This window comes from Fistularia commersonii, chromosome 35, assembly GCF_037954325.1.
Source record: "Fistularia commersonii isolate RoL2024-O1a breed Wild chromosome 35, RoL_Fcom_v1.0, whole genome shotgun sequence".
NCBI classification, from domain to species: Eukaryota; Metazoa; Chordata; class Actinopteri; order Syngnathiformes; family Fistulariidae; genus Fistularia; species Fistularia commersonii.
In genome coordinates, this window is record NC_141318.1 from 706,302 (window position 1) to 725,000 (window position 18,699).

The 18,699-nt window shown below is 48.2% G+C and overlaps 1 long non-coding RNA gene across 1 annotated transcript; it reads right to left on the minus strand.

The window, feature by feature from the left end:
• Positions 1-2,397: 2,397 nt before the first annotated feature.
• LOC147213668 (uncharacterized) lies at positions 2,398-10,713 on the minus strand. Its single transcript, XR_015104479.1, has 4 exons — positions 10,659-10,713; positions 8,941-9,044; positions 6,690-6,760; positions 2,398-2,552 (listed from the first exon to the last, which is right to left on the minus strand). It is a non-coding gene; the product is annotated as an uncharacterized LOC147213668 (long non-coding RNA).
• Positions 10,714-18,699: the final 7,986 nt, after the last annotated feature.

Here is an 18,699-nt window from a genome sequence, read left to right on the forward strand (position 1 = left end):
ACCCCCGTACACACACACACACACACACACACACACACACACACACACACACACACACACACACACACACACACACACAGTATCTCTCAGCTCCCAGGAAGCTGCCGGGCTTGGCTGGAGCCAGAGTTCTGCCCCATCCATCATCCTTATCAGGGGCGGGGGGGTGGGGGGGGGTGGGGGGTGGGGGGGGTGGGGGGGTGGGGGTGGAGGGGGTTCTGGCGGTACTGAGGAGGAGAAGAAGAAGAAGAAGGAGAAGAAGAAGGAGAAGAAGAAAAAGAGAGGAGGAAGAGATTGAGACATGAAGACCAAAGCAGCTTGTAACGTGATTGGACTTATATAATGAAGAATAAAATGTGTGTGTGTGTATTTGTGTGTGTGTGTGTGTGTGTGTGTGTGTGTGTGTGTGTGTGTGTGTGTGTGTGTTGATGGGTGGGGGGTCGGGGTCAGGCGGTGATAAGCTCTGATACAAACAATAACAACAGGCTCCATGCAGCCACATCAAAGACCCCCATTTAGATTTGGGGTTCAGGCGGGGGCGCGCGCGCGTGTGTGTGTGTGTGTGTGTGTGTGTGTGTGTGTGTGTGTGTGTGTGTGTGTGTGTGTGTGTGTGTGTGTGTGTGTGTGTGTGTGTGTGTGTGTGTGTGTGTGTGTGTGTGTGTGTGTGGCAGGACAGTATGGAGTGTCTTTTACAGCCGTTTCAAACAAACTAACGTGAAAAGCTGGAATGTCCCCGATGATAAAGACTTTATGGTCCGGCAGACGGAGGCCGTTTCTCCCCGGGCTGCACGCCGCTGCCGCCACCGTACACACACACACACACACACACACACACACATCAGCTTGGACAGTGAAAGTGTGTGCATGTGTGCATGTGTGTGTGAGACTCACTTCACAGATCCAAGCAAGTTGTTGTAACATAATACTTTTTATCAAAACCAGTCTACACACACACACACACACACACACACACACACACACACACGGATCATACTGATATCTTTGGTTAACCTCCTTATGCCATCTGGTGCTTTCAGGAGCTGCTGGGATTTTTCTGTATCGACACGGAGAAGATGCTGAAACGGAGGAAGATGAAGGATTATTACAAAACTATAATAAAAATTACACCAATAAAAACAATAATAATGTATAATACTAATGTAATAAGTATGATGATAATAATAATAATAATAATGATGATATAAATGCAGCTTGCCTGTTGTTCTTCCTGTTAGCAACTTCTTGTACTATTTCTGTTTGTTTTTCAGTAAAAGACAGATTGTTTCTATGAGAGTGCATGTGCACGCATGTGTGTGTGTGTGTGTGTGTGTGTGTGTACCCTAGCAGAGGGGTGAAGGCAGGGACACACACACACACACACACACACACAATTACACCTTCTTTCTGAGCGCACTAAAGCAGTGCACTGAGCTGACATTTATGTCCTTCTTCTTGTGTCTGCTGACGAACGACCTCTGACCCTTGACCTTTGACCCGGATTGGACTTTAAGTGTCGTCCGTCCGACTCTGGAAGTTTGTTCTCCCGGCGATTCCGCGATGATCCGCGGAAGTTTCCCCCCTCCCCGAATCAAACCCCTGCCGAAAAGAAAGATCGGATCGGCCGAACGGACTTCTAAAAGCCGAAGACGAGTGTTTGGGAGATGCTGGCGATATCCTCGGCCCGCCGCTCCTCCCAGAACCCCTCCGTTCATCTTGATGATCATTAAAAACCCGGAGCGATCCATCCCGCAGGAGATGAACGGGCGACTCCGAGCTCCCAAACGCAATAACGGCGCCCCGCTAATGGCGTTTGGCCGCATTATGGCCGCCCTCTAAAAGCCAGGACGCCGCGGCCAGGCGGACGGCGGAGCGCAGACGTGGATCGGGCCTCTGATAACATTAAAACGACGCTTCCTGTGCGCGGCGGCGGTCTGCTCTGCGCCAGGATAACTGCTTTTGGCGTGATCCAGACGGCTTGCTGCTTTGATGCACAGCTGATTGGGGGGGGGGGGGGGTGACAGGATCGGGGGGGGGGGTTGTTTGTGGTGGTGGGGGCAACAGGACCCCATCAGACCCCCTCCTGCCCCCCAAGACCCCTTCGGGTCAATTCAGTTAAAAAAAAACCCTCCAGGATTGAGTTAGCATCCAGCAGGGCCGTATCCAGGCCCTGCGGGGCCCGGGGGCGTCCCGCCCTGGAGGGCCCCCCCGGCAAATCAGACGTCACGTTTTCACTTTTTTTTTTTTTCGCATTTTATCCTGATTTTTCACCCCGTTTGGTTCGTTCACGTGTTTTTAGTGGTGCTCATTTTTGAGGTCTTCACCGTCCACAGAAGAAGAAGAAGACTAAAAATGGCGGTCATCATGTGAGTGTGTGTTTGCATCATGCATTTTACATTTATATGTAAGAATAATAAGATTCACATGGAGAAGATGGTGCAGGACTGACCTTTCCCAGGAGGTTCCACCTTCTAGACTTGAGACCGGGTTCCTCTGTGGGTTCTCCTCCAGGTTCTCCTCCAAAACCTCCGCCGGGTTCCTTGAGGACTCTGACGCCTCTGTGATTGACAGCTGGGTTAAACCCCGCCTCCTCGCCACCCCCCACCTTCAGATCTTCTACCTTGGCGCCGTCATGTGCTCCGGCGCCGCTCCTCATTTAAAACAAAAAAAAAAAAACAAAAAAAAAAAAGGAGGCGGAGCCTAAACCCCGCCATCATCATCACCCCCCCCACGGACAGATACCGAGGCGTAATTGGAAGCGTCTGGCGCGGCGTGTTAGCCTGCGGCTTCAGCGCTTCTGTCTGCACGTACAGAGGAGATTCCGACCTGTACACACACACACACACACACACACACACACACACACACACACACACTCGCTGGGAGCCGAGTCACAGTATATCATGACCCGACGTCACGCGGCTGCTTTTACACTGATCTATTGGCTGCGAGAGACCGTGGGAGAGGGGAGCGGACGCCCGGCGACGAGCTGAGGGGGTGCAGGGGTATTTTTGGGGGGGCGGCGGCTCGGGGGCTTTTGTTTTTGCCCAGAGAAGCTTCAGAGTCCGTCGGCGGATAAATCAGAGCTGGAATGTAACTTCGCCGCCTGCGAGCCAGGTGATCCCCCCCCCCCCCCTCCGGACGTGGTACGTCCCGGCCGGACCGTACCACTTCACCCGCAACCAGGAAGTGGCAACTCGGGGTCAAAGGTCAGGTTTGGATGATGGGAAATCAGACGGCAGGGAGGCGAAAGGGGGGTTCGAGAAGAATTCAGATCCGGATTGGGAAGATTCAGACACCTGTTTTGGATTAAATGCAAAATCAAAGCATTTCAAAACAAATAAATGAACGTTTGTTGGGTTTTTTTTTTTTTCCCCCGAGACGGAACGGAAATGTTTGTGAATTTTTGTGAAGGGAAAATAAACTTAAAAAAATAAAAATAAACAAGCTTCAAAATAAAAGGAAAAAAAAAATCTAAATAATAGAAATGTCAAGAAGAATTAGATTTATAAAGGAGATTCCAATTAGAGGAGATAGTTGTGGTTTAATGTGTGTGTGTGTGTGTGTGTTTGTATCATGGACTATCTATATACACACATGCACACAACCATGCAAGCAAACACATGCACACACACACCAACACAAGAACACACCCACACACACACGCTAACCCATGCACAAATACGCACACACACACACACACACACACATACACACACAAAAACATGTAGCCATTTGCACACACACACGCAAACATAAGCACACCTACGCACGCACACAAACACACACACACGCACATGAAAACATGCAAGAAAACACATGCACAACCACACACGCAAACATATGCACACACGCACACACACAACATCAGCTAGGACAGTGAAAGTGTGTGTACATATACATACACATAAGCAAACTGAAATGCGTGCACAAGCAAGTACAGTCACACACATGCACACACACACACAGACACACACACACAGGCAAAAACAATCACAAACGCACACTCATATGCAACCATGCAAGAAAACACATGCACCAACACAAACAGGCACATGCACACATATGCATGCAAACACACACACACACACACAAACACACGCACACGAACACATGCAGGAAAACACATGCACAACCACACACGCAAGCATATGCGCACACGCACACACACACACACACACACACACACAACATCAGCTTGGACAGTGAAAGTGTGTGTGTGTGTAAAATAATCACATATATAAAGTACCAAGTAAAATGTCGGCCATGTTTACGTGAAATATGTCAATAAATAGCAGCTGATCAGTTGCTGTTAGAGCCGACCATGAATCCAGTGTGTGTGTGTTGTGTGTGTGTGTGTGTGTGTGTGTGTGTGTGTGTGTGTGTGTGTGTGTGTGTGTGTGTGTGTGTGTGTCGGGGGGCGCTCCAGATGTGCAGGCGCGCCGCTGAGCAGCCGGACAGATTTATGGCCTCCACTTTAATGAGGTAACATCCTTTTCACTCTTAAGTCTCTTAAGAACTTCTACTTTGCTTTTTTTTTTTCCTTTCCCTCTTGTTTTGGTTTCTCCCACGTGCGAGGAGGACGAGGAGAAGGTGGAGAAGCTCCTCTTCTGGAGGTGAGGAGGAGGAGATGGAGGAGAAGCTGGGTTGAGGAGGAGGGAGGAGGAAGGTTTACCGTCAAATCTGACCAACGTCGCTTGTTTTTCTTTACTTTTCTGAAGGTTTTTTTTGTGAATGAGAAGAAGGAGGACGAAGAAGAAGAAGGAGAAGAGGAGGAGGAGGAGCGAGTTGTACCTCCTTTGTGACTCTTGAGTTTTCCATTTCTTTCGCAGGAGGCGGGAAAAAACCGTTAGCGTTAGCTTCTGTGGGAGCATCACAGTCGTTGCCATGACGACCGCTACACCTTCACGCTCTGCCAGCCAGGAGAACATGGAGACTCCACAGAGAAGCAGGACTAGAACTTAGAACGTCCTCGCTGGGAGTCCAGACTGCCACCAAGACCCTGGAGGTGCAGGAGGTGTTTGGCACCTGGTCTTCTCCCTAGATGTTCCTCACCTCCAGATGGAGCGTCCCTGGAAGAACCGGGAGAACATGTTCTCCAGAACCATCAGTCCTGGTTGCCAGAACCACGTGTGTGTGTGTGTGTGTGTGTGTTCACACATCATGAAATGATATCTGAGCTCCAACGGCCAAAACCAGGGTTTGTAAACTCAGACCACCGTCTGTGGACGAGCTTCTTCTTCATCTTCTTCATCTTCCCTCCTGTGGAACCGTTCTAGCAGCTGTTCCTGCAAACACTGCAGGGCCTTTATCAGCCTGAAGGCTCCTCTGTTCTCGGGGTCCCCTCCTGGCCGGGGGGGTTCGGGGTCCGGTGGCGGGGGGTGATTAACCCCCCCATCCTTCACCCGCACGCCATTTCTGCGTAGCAATGGGCGGCCATTTATGAGCTGCTAACATGAACGCAACAAGGTTTTAAAGGGCAGCGGCTAACAGGGGGTTTGTGTCGCGGGGCCCCCCGGGGGCCCCCCAGCACAGACCCGGACTGTGCTGGATTTGGGTCGGAGTCGTCAGCCCCCTTAACTCCTACGCTCATTAGGAGCCCTCTGCCCCCCCCACCCCCCACCCGCGGGGAAAACACACCACCAACTTCCCCGGCTGGAGGCTCCCGAGGGCCGGATCCATGGTGGTGATGTAATCCATGGGTGGGGGGGTGGGGGTGGGGGGGTATTGGGGATGGGGGATTGAATCGAACTTGGAGCCTATTCTAACGATCAGCTCATCAAAGAAGGAAAAATTGATTATTGATTGGTGCATTTTTCAGGGGCTGCGAGCTGTTGGCAAATGTAGCCTAATTTAAAGTAGCTTGTAACCTCCTCCGCTCATTAGCCGCCCCCCCGCCGCCACCTCAAAACCAGCCATCTCCCCCCCCCCCACCGACCCACGACTTCACCCCCCCCCGCCCGGCCCCCGGTGTGGCGTTCAGGGCCCCTCCGAGGATCCAGCAAGGGAGCAGAGGGCCGGCTTTCATGAATGGGGGCCGGCGGTGAGGAAACCTGGGGGACGGGGGGGGGCGGGGGGGTTCAGGTGAGACGGACGGGAGCTGAAATTCAATTTCCGCGGGGGGGGGGGGGGGTGGGGTGATGTAATCCAAGGGTGGAGGCGGGGGGGGGAACCGAGATGTTATTATCTTAATTTGGGGTTGGTCGGTCGCAGGTAGAGCAGGGGCGATGACAAGGCTTCCCCCTTGTCCCAGCTGTGCAGAGCTGCCAGCTGATTTAAGACCCCCACACACACACACACACACACACACACACTCACACATACTCACACACACACACTCACACACACCCGCAACCCCCCCCACCACCTCGGTATGTAAACCATTTTCAGCAGGAATGTATAAGCAAGCCATAAAAATAGGATTTGGCCCGAGACGTGCGAGACAGATTGCACCGTAAAACAACACCGGGGGGGAAGGGGGTGTTTTCAGGATGGGGGGGTTCAGGTTCTGGATGTCGGATCCAGGAGGAGTGTGTTTAAAAACCCAGAAGGGATTATAGGCTCCGGGACCCTCGTAATCCCCCCCACAAATACACCATATATAATGTACGACTCTCACGAGGGCGGTTAAGGGGGTGATGGGGTGATGGGGTGTGTGCTCTCACATGCGGGCTAGAAAACATCACATCACGAACCTTAATCCAATCTTAATCCGGGATGGATTAAACCGCAGGAGGGGGCGGGGCCTGTTGGGGGGTGTTATTGCCTTAAAGCAGAAAAAGGTTTGGGAAAATAAATGAGAGGCTTCTTAAATCTATGGTATCCAAATTTTACACGATTAGAGATTAAGCAATTAGAGATTACAGATTATCTGGTTCAAAGGTGACTGGATTAACCAATTAGAGGTTACAGATTATCTGGTTCACGGGTGACCAGATTAAATGATTAGAGATTACTGTGTGACAGATTACAGATTAAAAGATGAACAAATTATGGTCAACAGATTAGGGAATAACAGACTATATAATCACAGATTACAGATTAAAATATTACAGATGAGATATTATAGATTCACAGATTGGTGAAATATATTTATCTTGCCAGTTGAACACGTAAAATAAGTGATCTAGTAATATTAGATTATGTAAATCCTCACACACACAGCAATGGGTGGATTATCTCCCCCACCCCCATCAAGAGGGATTATATTCTATATTATATGAATTAATGAAAGGGATTATTTACGGTCCTTGTGAGACTGGCGATGTTTCTCCTGATCTTCAACTATAAATGTATTTAATGCTATATAGTTGACAATTTAGTCCAGACATAAAGTTCAGATGATCATAATAATAATACAGGGAATCATAATAATCCCTAATCCAGCCCACAATCTGTGTTTCAGTTCTGTCTTCTTCACTCTTTCCCTCCTCGGAAGCGGCGTTTGGCCAGGATTTATTCTCCAAAGAAAGCGAGAGGCATAAATAATCCGTCCGCACCTGCTGTAACTCCTGGATCTGGATTATCCGTGACATTAATCTGGTCGTAGATCTTCGCTGTGTGAGCGCCTCGCCTTCCCCTCCCGGCTCCTGACGATCGATCAAGCTGATCGATCGACCCGATTGTCACGTCGCAGGTTCTAGACACTGGTGGGGTTATTACCGTGTAATAATCATGTTATTACATGTAATAACATGATTATTACAGTGGAATAATCATGTTATTACATATAATAACATTTGGAGAACCAGGAGAAGAACGGTTCTGCTTACGTCCTCAACATCTCCAGACCCGCCTGCGTCAGCTGACAGGTGGGAGCCAATCCCGTATTGGCTATGGGGGCGAGAGGCGGGGCTTAACCTGGACGGGTCAGCAGCGGACGATTTAGTCTTCAATGAAGTGATGATGGAGAACCTGGAGAACCCAGGCAGGAGAACATGGAGACTCCACCCAGAGAGAACCTCGGTGGACCGAGCCAGGTCCAAGGTGACCACACTTGGGTTGGTGAGGAGAACTCGACCTGGACCGACCTCCTGACCTCCACCCCATCCGGTTCCTCCCGGAGACTGGAAGCACAAACATCACCGATGTTCTCCTGTAGGAACCAGCCCTTCAACTCTGCTCCACCCCAGAAGAAATCCTTTCCAGAGTTGCGCCGTGGAAGCTGCAAATGGGAAACATCTCCGGACCGACGATTCTGGATTTCCAAGGCGGCGACATGAAAGGCGGCCCGGTACTTCTGTTCTTCTGATTTTAATGAAGTGACTGGAAACAGCGCAGGATGTTTACGGAGGACAGCGAGAAGAACGGAACAGAAGAAGAAACAAAGCCGCTGTGGTCCGAGGTTTGACATCAGTGAAGGCGACGTCACAGAACGACCACCGGGCCGTCGCCGTGGAAACCAGCAACCAAGGACGCCTGAAGGACGCCTGAAGGACGCCTGAAGGACGCTTCGAGAGTTCTGTCCTCTTTCACACATCCAAACCCTTCGAATGATTTTTTTCCTCGAACTTCAAACGTCGTTTCCGAGCGTCCGAAAAGATTTCAAACCGAGGAATTTGGCGAAATACATCACAGTATCATCTGCAAACTGAATGACTTCACGTTTAGACCTGGAAACTTTGTTTCAAATCGTATTTTGACGGCCAACTTTCAGCGAAAGATGATCTTCTACTTCTTCTATCCCTTTGGGCTGCTCCCTTCAGAGGTCTCCAAAGCCAATCATCTGCCTCCGTCCATCCTCTCCAACCACCAACCCTCTCCGGAGGTCCTCTAGACCTCCTGCCTGGCAGCTCCACCCTCAGCACCAGCTCACCTCGACCCAGACCTTCACCACCACTCCTCTGTCCAAACCATCTCAGCCTCTCTGATGGACTCCAACCTCCTCACGCCTAAAAGAGGAACCTCCAACCTCTACATCTCTGCTGGTCCTCAGTGTTTCCTCACCTCTTCTCCAGCCTCTCCATTGGTCTGGAGCGTTGGGGTCAAAGTCCTCCACCTTCTCCCCGTAGCCTCGCTGTTCCAACCAGGTGGACGAGAAGATCCCTGAGCTGCTGATGATGAAATAACGTTTGAGAAGGCAGCTAACGCTAGCTTGATAACGAGAAGGGGAACAAGCTAACGACAACAGAACTGAAGGAATTTGGACACCAGACCCGACGTTGTGAAGATCGTGGGAGGTCACAGCGAGCGGCAAAGATGGCGGCCGCCAGCTAGCTCCTCCGACCGGCTAACCGCCGCTACGCTACACGTCCCACGACCTGCCACGCGGCGGCGGCGGCGGCGTCCAAAAACCAACGCCACCAAACGGCCAATCAGAAGGACGCTCCGTTGCGGCGAGCGGCTCCCTGACTTCCCGGCACCGCTCGTCATTTCTGGCTATTTCGACCCGGGACGCCTCGCATGCTAATGAGGCGAGTGTGTGTACAACACAATTACAGCTTGTCAGGCGGCATCAGGCGGCGGCGGGCCGGACGCTCCGCAGAGGCCGCCGCCGCGGAAGAGGACGGCGGCCATTTCTGGTTTCCCGCGGGCGCCGTTTCGCGGGGAATCGATCGAAAAAGCCGACGTCGGGAAGCGCGGCTCTCACGGGACGTTCGGGGGGAAGCGGGTTTATTTTGGAAAGCAGAGGTCACGTGTCAGAAGAAGAAGAAGGAGAAGAAGAAGGAGAAGAAAGGTTGGGGTTGGAGGAGGGGCGGCGGCGGCGGCGGCGGCGGCGTCTGTTTTTCCTCAGCGGCGTGGAGGCAGAGCGAGGTCGACGTGGAAAAGCAGGGGAAGGAGAACGCCGTGACGATCGGGACTCGGAGCGGCGGCTCGGAGGGGGAAAAAAAAAAAAAAAAAAAAAAGTCCTGAGGTTCGGTGGTTGCCGCGGTAACGACCCAGCCACCGAGATCGCGACCTTTTTAATCGAGACTCTTCTGGCGGCTCCGTGAAAACACAGTAGTTACATTTTAGTTACATTTTAGTTACATTTTAGTTACATTTTAGTTACATTTTAGTTACATTTTAGTTACATGCTAACGACGCACCTTGGCCTTAAAAAAGGGTTGAAAATATGATTATTAAATAAAGGATTCTAAAGCGCGATTGGTCTGTTTGTTTATGAATTCTTACGTGGATTTATTTCAGACATAAACGGCAACCTGGGAATGATAAAATAAAACAAAATGAAGTGGAAGTGAAAAGTAGAATAAAATGAATTATAGTTTGCGTCTTAAAATATAAGCATGGATCATTGTGTGGTTGTTATTTCAAGTTTTTCAGAAAATTAAAAAAAAAAACTTTCAATTGTTTGTCAATTGTTTTTTGAAATTTATGTCAAATACTACTAGCAATTTATTTTGACATACAAATATATATTTGACAGATTTTTTATTCATTATTTTGGCTAATCTTGAAAAGAACACACCTTTTATATCTACAATATAAACAAATATAAATCTGAATAAATCTGTATTTTACAAGCTAATGCTAAAGGCCTAAATACCCTCGGAGGTTATTTGCGGTTTTAAATGAAGGAGAAGAGAAACGTCCTGACCCGAGATAGTGACTATTAGACATTCCTGCGTCTGCATGTGTGTGTGTGTGTGTGTGCGTGTGTGTGTGTGTGTGTGTGTGTGCATGTGTGTGTGTGTGTGTGTGTTAGCATGTAGCCTGTTTCTCACCCCTCTGGACTTCGACGAGGGTTTGAACGATTTGAGCGACAGCTCGACGTCCAGCCGTTGTGTGTGTGTGTGTGTGTGTGTGTGTGTGTGTGTGTGTGTGTGTGTGTGTGTGAGAGGGTCTCGGTGGGTTCTGGGGGGGCGGGGCTTGTGTGGCGGGGGGGCGGCGGTCTGCCGGCACCAGCAGGGTTTAGCCCAGATTGACCCCGAGCCTCTCATCTCTGTTTTCCCACAAGACGTCGCTCCATTCCAGATTTATGTCTCGGATGCAGAACCTTCAGAACCTTCAGAACCTTCAGAACATCTCCCACCCCTGGAGCTGCTACATCATCACCTTGGAAACGGACGTCTCGCCGCCGGACGCGTTTCCCACGTCATGGCGGAGGGAAGGTGTGAGGACGCCGTCCTCGCTGATACCGAAAAGGTCATCAGCCAACGGCGGGGACGCGGCGGGCGAGGATCGTCCAATCAGAGGCCGGGAGCTTGTCGCCGCATTCCAGCATGCGACGCTATCACCGGGCGGGGGAGGGAGTGGGGGCTATTTTGGGATCCCGACAGACGGGGGGGGGGGGGGGGGGGGGGGTTGACCTCTGACCTCCTGACACGTCTTTACCGGGAGTTAAATCCCGATTGGTTGGATTTTCCGCGTCCGTCATGTTTATTAAATGGAAGATGGCGAGAAGGTTCTGGAAAGCGTGCAGGAGGTGATACGTGAAGAACGATGGGCGGAGTCACGGCGGGCGGCGCCCATGTGACTCAGGGGAAATAATAAACAGAAAAAAAGCAAAACCGCCGCCACAGCGTGGGCTCCTTGTTTCCACGGCAACACCAGGCCGACACGTCATAGGTATTTTTACCCTGGGTGGGCCCCGGGGTCGGAGGAGGAAGTGTGTGTGTGTGTGTGTGTGTGTGTGTGTGTGTGAGGCAGGGGGTTGGGGCGTCCTCCTTCCTCCCAGGTGAAACTCGCCATCTGCCCGCCGTTCGGCACGTTAACGAGCGAGAGCCAATGAACGGGTCTGGACGCGGCCATGAACACACACACACACACACAAACACACACACACACACACTCTCACACACACACACACACAAGTGCACATGTGTAATGACATTCAGGCCACACATACGCACACATTCATATGGAAGCAGCAAATAATGCAAACGCAAACACACACACTCACACGCCAACCTGTGCTGTCATGCATGCACACACACACTCACACATACACACACACACACACAGACACACAAGTGAATGCACAACCACAAAACACACACAAATACAGTTGCATATGCGCACATCTAATGACATTCAGGCCGACACACACGCGCACACACATTTATATGGAAGCAGAAAATCATGCAAACACACACACACACACACACACACACACACACACACACATACCAACCCACGTACATATGCACTCACTCACACGCACACACCCATGCAATGACATTCACACACATTTCATATGTAGGCAGAAAATAACACAAACACACACACAAATCAGACACACTTAAAACTACTTCACACTCACAAGGACACACACAAATAGGTCTGCATGCACACACACACACACACACACACACACATACATCCAAAGGCATTGGGGTAGAAGCATGCACACACTCACACACAAACACACGCAAAAACATTCAGGCACAAGCACACATATGGAGGCAGAAAATCATCTGAAACACACACACACACACACACACACACACACACACACACACACACACACACACACACACACACACACACACACACACACCACTTAAAGCTACTTCAACATTTCCAGTCATTATGTCATTTGATTTAACAAGTTCCACTCCATCGTCTGTCCTCCTTTTATCCTCCATGAGAACCATATATATTAAAGACACACACACACACACACACACACACACACACACACACACACACACACACACACTCACACACACACTGGACAACTATATATTAGTTACACTTACAAAACGAGTATGTTTGTTGAGTATGTTTTGTTATTTTCTGTGCATGAATGCAATTCGTTATGAGTGTAAATAAATAAACAAAATATACTGTATATACATATAGGAGCTACACATATATACATATATACACACACACACACACACACACAGATTGAACAACTATATATAAGTTGCACTTAAAAAACAAGTAGATTTGTTGAGTGTGTTTTGTTATTATATATGATTTTGCTGTCGGCACATTCAACGATGTAAAGAACATTAAAAGTTTTGAATACAAATATTTCATTCATTCAGATCCAGGATGTGTTATATTTTATATTTTTGTGTTATATTTTTTGGATTCAGTTTATATATGTATATATATAAATATGGATTGACTATATATTAGCTACACTTAAAAACAAAATATTATGATAGTATGTTTTGTTTTTATGTATATGAACCCAATTTTCTATCTATCTATCTATATATATATAACTATAAACAATATATACTGCATATATAATAACTAAATATATATATATATTTTTTTTTTATTTTTAATTTTTTTTTGGGAAACAGTAATGTCCTCATATGTGGTCTCGGATTCATCCGTTTTTTTTTCCAAATCATATAATAATCATATAAAATCATTTTTCCCCACTAACTGGACAAGCGTTTGCTAGCTGACGCTAACGGCTCCGGGACGCCGCCGCAGTCGGACCCCGCCAGGAAGCGCTAAGAGCCGACCCCCCCCGCCGTCCCCCCCCCCCCACGCCCGGCGTCGGCGCCCCCCGGATCGGACCCTGACCCCCCCGGCCCCCCCGGCCCCCCCGGCCCCCCCGGGGGTCAGAACCCCAGGCACTGATGTTTGGCTGTCGGGACGTTTCTAAATCCTCGGGGCTCGTCTGACGCTGAGCAGCCGCCCGCCGTTAAACCTGCTGCTGTGAAGTCATTAGGGGCGGCCCACCGGTGGTCCCACGGTGTGTGTGTGTGTGTGTGTGTGTGTGTGTGTGTGTGTTGACCCAGCGTAAAGGCGAATGGCCGCACTGGCAGCCGTCACACATCAAACGATATTTGACTTTCACCAAGTGTTGTCGCGCCGTGCCGGCGTTAGCTGCCGTTCATGTTAGCAAAGCTAGCGTGCTAGCATGCTAACCCGGAGTATCAATCAAAGTGGTTTCACTTGAAATGAGCGGTTTGGAGTGAAAGCAGCTGAGAAAGTCACGCTAGTGCTAATGCTAATGCTAACGCCACCACAAAAACGTACGGTTTATTTCTAGCAAAAGGCCACCGATAGAACCCGGGGTTCTGCGAGGTTCCGGGGTTCCACACAGCGGAGACGCTTGTTGTTACGACGCTGAACCCCGACATGCTCCCGCTTAGCATCGGGCTAGCTTCCGAGCGCAGAAGCTCGCGCGCACTCTTACTGAACGCCGGGAGTTCTAGCCTCGCTCATCCCGCCGAGCCGCCGACAATAAAGATAATCTTTGAGATGATGGGCGAAGTACCGTCGAACCGTCGGAGGTCCTGGTCCTCCTCCTCCTCCTCCTCCTCCTCCACGACCCGTCACCGTCACCTTCCGTCTCCGCATTCCAGCCGTCCGGCTCTTATCTTTATTGGCTGAGGACGGGCAGAATTACAGCGGGTCCGGGACGCCGTCCCTCCGAGACCCAGATGATCACAGAGGCCGGCGAGCAGACGACGGCGGGCCGGCCGGCGCTCATCAATGGCCGGAGGGTGAAATATATTCGAGGGGTCTGATCCTTCTGATAGCGGCGAGGGCTGGCGGGCCGGAGCAGCTGGAGACGCGGCAGTAAAAGCAAACGGTCTGGAAAAGCTCCCGAATGACAAACGGTAAATCGTAGATCTACTCAGAACCTTCTCCGAACCCCCCCGGAGCTCCCAAACAAGCCAACCGTCCGTTCTTCTGGACTTGGGTGAACCTTCACCCACGAGCCAGGACTTCCCAGAACCAGAATTGGGATCAGGACCCGCCATAAGTGTCCATCGGTGCTTTCCGATAAAAAAAAACAACGCCCGACCGCCGTCTTACCTCCGGTTCGGAGTCCCGCAGGGTTCTGCACTCGGGCCTCTTCCGATTCTGTTGCGTCCGGGCCGGTGATGCGTTCAGGCACCTGAGGAACATCGGGAGATCGGATGAGAACCGAGCTCGTCTCGGTGTCCGAAAGGGAAGGGCGGCGTTTCTTCAGCCATATTCAGAGGAAACTTATTTCGGCTTTTTCGGCCGGCGAGGTCGTCTTAAAGGGCCGGTTCACCGAAAGCTACGTTAAAAAGGATGCTAACATGCTACGGCTACCACGTGCTGGAAATCTAGAAGATGGCTCCGGCCGATTCCCTCAGGAGGAGGCGGGTCTCCTTCCCCCCCCCCCCCCGGTTTGATCGGATTACCCCGAATTTTGATTCGATTTCCGGAGGCCAGGCTGCCAGCCGGCCGGCCCAGATTAGATCTGGATCTGGACGGGCGGGGTCGCTCTGAGCACGTGCGGCGGAACCTTCGCCACGGACGAGTACGGCGACGAAGAAAATAACGAAGGAACGTTTGACCTTGTAGGATCTGACGTCGGTGGAAGGCGGTGCAGTTCCGCCCTCCGGCCAGCAGGGGGCGCCGCAGGGAGTCGGAAGCTGGCGGAGTCGAGGCGAAGAGCAGCGTCTTTCCTTCGGACGCGTCGCCGTCCCCGGGTGACCTGGAGGTCAAGGTTGATTACACACTTATTCCATGTTTATTACACATTTATTACCATTCTAAGGCCGGCGTGTCACTCATTTTCAGCAAAACGGTTTCCCTCAAAGGGCCACATGGAACAGAAACAGTATAAATTTAATGTAAAATAAATCTCCTTAATGTTATCTTTCACCTGGTGCTTAAGACATTAAGACACTTTATAGTCTTGACTTGTTACTTAGAAACTCTATAGTTTATTTGTATTTCTGCTTATACAATTTTCTACTATTATTTATGATTGTTATGTTTTACTTGTAATTCTGGAACAACAATTTCCTTCGGGATAAATAAAGTTATTCTTATTCTTATGTGACACAACTCATTCAAATCCATGCATTTGCACAGATTCTATGCAAACGCACATTTTGGATTTTAATTCTTGCATAATTTGTTGTTTTTTTTCTGAAAGGCTAACTTTAGCATACTTAGCTCCGTGTTTTGTTGCCTCGCCGTTTTTTCTCCTTGAAGCTCCAACGTGTACCGGCCGTCCCGTCTTTCTCAAACCATTTAGGGATTGTTTTTAGTTCTCGATGCCGATCCACCGCGATCGAATTCAAAATGTACTTTCTGATCAACGCACGCGTTCGGTTTATTTATTTGAAGACGATCCGGCCGCATGAAATAACGTGACGGGCCACGTTTGGGCCGCGAGCCTTGAGTTTGACGGGTGCTAGCAGGCGTTGCTAGCATTGCGTCCGTAAACGACCCGCCGCCGCGGCGAACCCAGAGGCCGGTTTTAGCGTTAGCATCACCTGACACGACAGGATGGGGGAAGGATCGGTGCTAAGCTAAGCTAAGCAGATGCGAGTCAGAACTCGGGTTTCCCGGAGGGGGGCGGAGCCAGAACCCGTGCCGCCGACGAGCTTAATTAGATAAACGGCGGCGGATGGCGGCGTATTTTTCCCAGCCCGTGCACGCTCGGCTTCGCTCGGGGAGGAACCTACAGCACGACACAAACAATTACCGGGAGAATTTATAACACGGGCAAGATGGCCGCCCCTGACCTATTTAGAGGGGCGGCGGCGGCGGCGGCGGCGGCCATTGGGGTTGAAAGGCAAATATGAAGAGGCCATTAGCGGCGGGCGCTCTCTCAGCACCTCCTGCGATATCGGCTGGAGTGGAGAGACGGAGGAGGAAGAAAATAAAAAGAGGAAGAAGAAGAAGAAGAAGAAGAAGAGGAGGAGGTTTTGGAGAAAGTGATGCAATAAGAAGAAGAGGGTGGATGTCGGAGAGGGAAACCAGAGGAGCGTGATCCTGTGTGTGTGTGTGTGTGTGTGTGTGTGTGTGTGTGTGTGTGTGTGTGTGTGTGTGTGTGTGTGTGACCAGTATTGTATTTCATCCCTGCATAGTGGACGTCTTAATCAACAGTGTCAGGTTTTCTTTCTGGAGGCGGCATGGTGTTCTTCAGGCTGACAGGGCCGGGGGGGGGGGGGGGGGGGGGGGGGGCGGCACCCCCTTAACAACAGTCGCCACGGAAACGTCCAGAACCTCGACGACGGGCGGGTGGGACGGTCCCGCCGACCCGAGGGGACGAGCGTCCGTCCTTCCATTTCAAGAGTCCACTGTGGATTGAAATAAACAGCTTGTTATATGTTAAGAAACAATACAATTAAATTGAATAAAATAATGTGAATTAAATGAATAATAAATAAAAATAAATTTGAATAAAATACAATAAATTTAATGGTTTAAAATAATTTATTAATAATTTTCAAATTTATTTAAATTGAATGAAATTATTTTTACCGTCCCCTGTGGACTGAAATAAACAGCTGATTATATTTTTAAAAACAATAAAATAAAATTGAACATATAAAATGATGGATAAAAAAATAAAATAAAATAATGGATAAAAATATAAAATAAGAAAAAACATTAGAATAAAATGCTATCAAATTAATTAAACTGAATGAAATTATTTTAACCCTCCCCTGTGGATTGAAATAAACAGCTGATCATATTTTTAAAAACAACAAAATAGAATTGGAAAAAAGGTTAATGCATAAAAAATTAGATAAAATAATGGATAAAAATATAAGATGAAATAAAAAACAGAATAAAATGCAATTAAATTCATTCAACTGAATTAAATTATTTTAACAGTCCCCTGTGGATTGAAATAAACAGCATAAGTAATATAAAATTGAACAAAATAAAATAACTAACTTAATAAGTAAAAATATATTAAATAATTAAATGAAAAAATAAAATAAAGTAAAAATAAATCAAATCAAATCAAATAAAAATAGCTTGAAATACAATTAAATGTAATTAAATAGAAGGAAAGCATTTCAACCTTCCGCTTTGGATTAAGATAAACAGCTTGATATACTTTTAGAAACAATAAAATAAAAAAAAAATGAACAAAATAAGATGACAAAAAAAATAAAGAAATCAAAATAAATTAGAATAAAATAAATTGAATAAAACCGAATGAAATTATAAGTAAAATGAAATTAAAAAAATAAAAAATAAATAAAATAAAATGAAATTCCGTGGTTTGTCGTTTGAGCGCCTGGTTCCCCAGCAGCGGGTCGCTTGAGGACGTTCTTCACGGCGCGAGGAACCCGAGGAGGTGGAGAACCTTGGAGGTCTCCAGGTGAGAGGACGGGGACGGGGGGGGGGGTTCTCCTCCTGGAACGTCGGGAACGTCCCCGGAGTAAACACACCGATCCTCCGGGACGGTAAATCACCTCAATCCTCGTTGGTACATTAAACATGTGATCGTCCAAATAGGGTCAAAAGAACCTGCGGCGTTTATTATCAACACCGACTATCCACATTGTGAATTATGTCTTTACTTTTTTTAAATTCTGACCCTGACCTTTGGGGAGAACCTCCATGTTCCAGATTATTATTATTTTTATTATCATTATCAATAATAATACATCATCATTATTATAATTATCATTATTATTATTATTACTATTAGTAGTAACAGTAGTAGTATCACTGATGATGACAACAACAACAACCACAATAATAATAATAATAATAACAATAATAATACATTACCATTATTATCATCATCATCATCTTTATTATTATTTTTATCATCATTATTATTAGTAGTAGTTGTAGTATCACTGATGATAACAAGAACAACAATAATAATAATAACAATAACAATAATAATAATACTAGTTCTAGGACGGATCAGAAGTGAATAATGACGTGCTAATTTTATAATTATATTGATTTTAAGCAATTGGTTGATTAAGTCACTTTGTGGGATGTTTATAGAACAATGTCAAACTGCGCATCTTAAAATAATGTCTATTCTTATAAATCCATTTATGATTGCGTTTTTTTAATTGTCTCTCTGTTTGTATTTATACT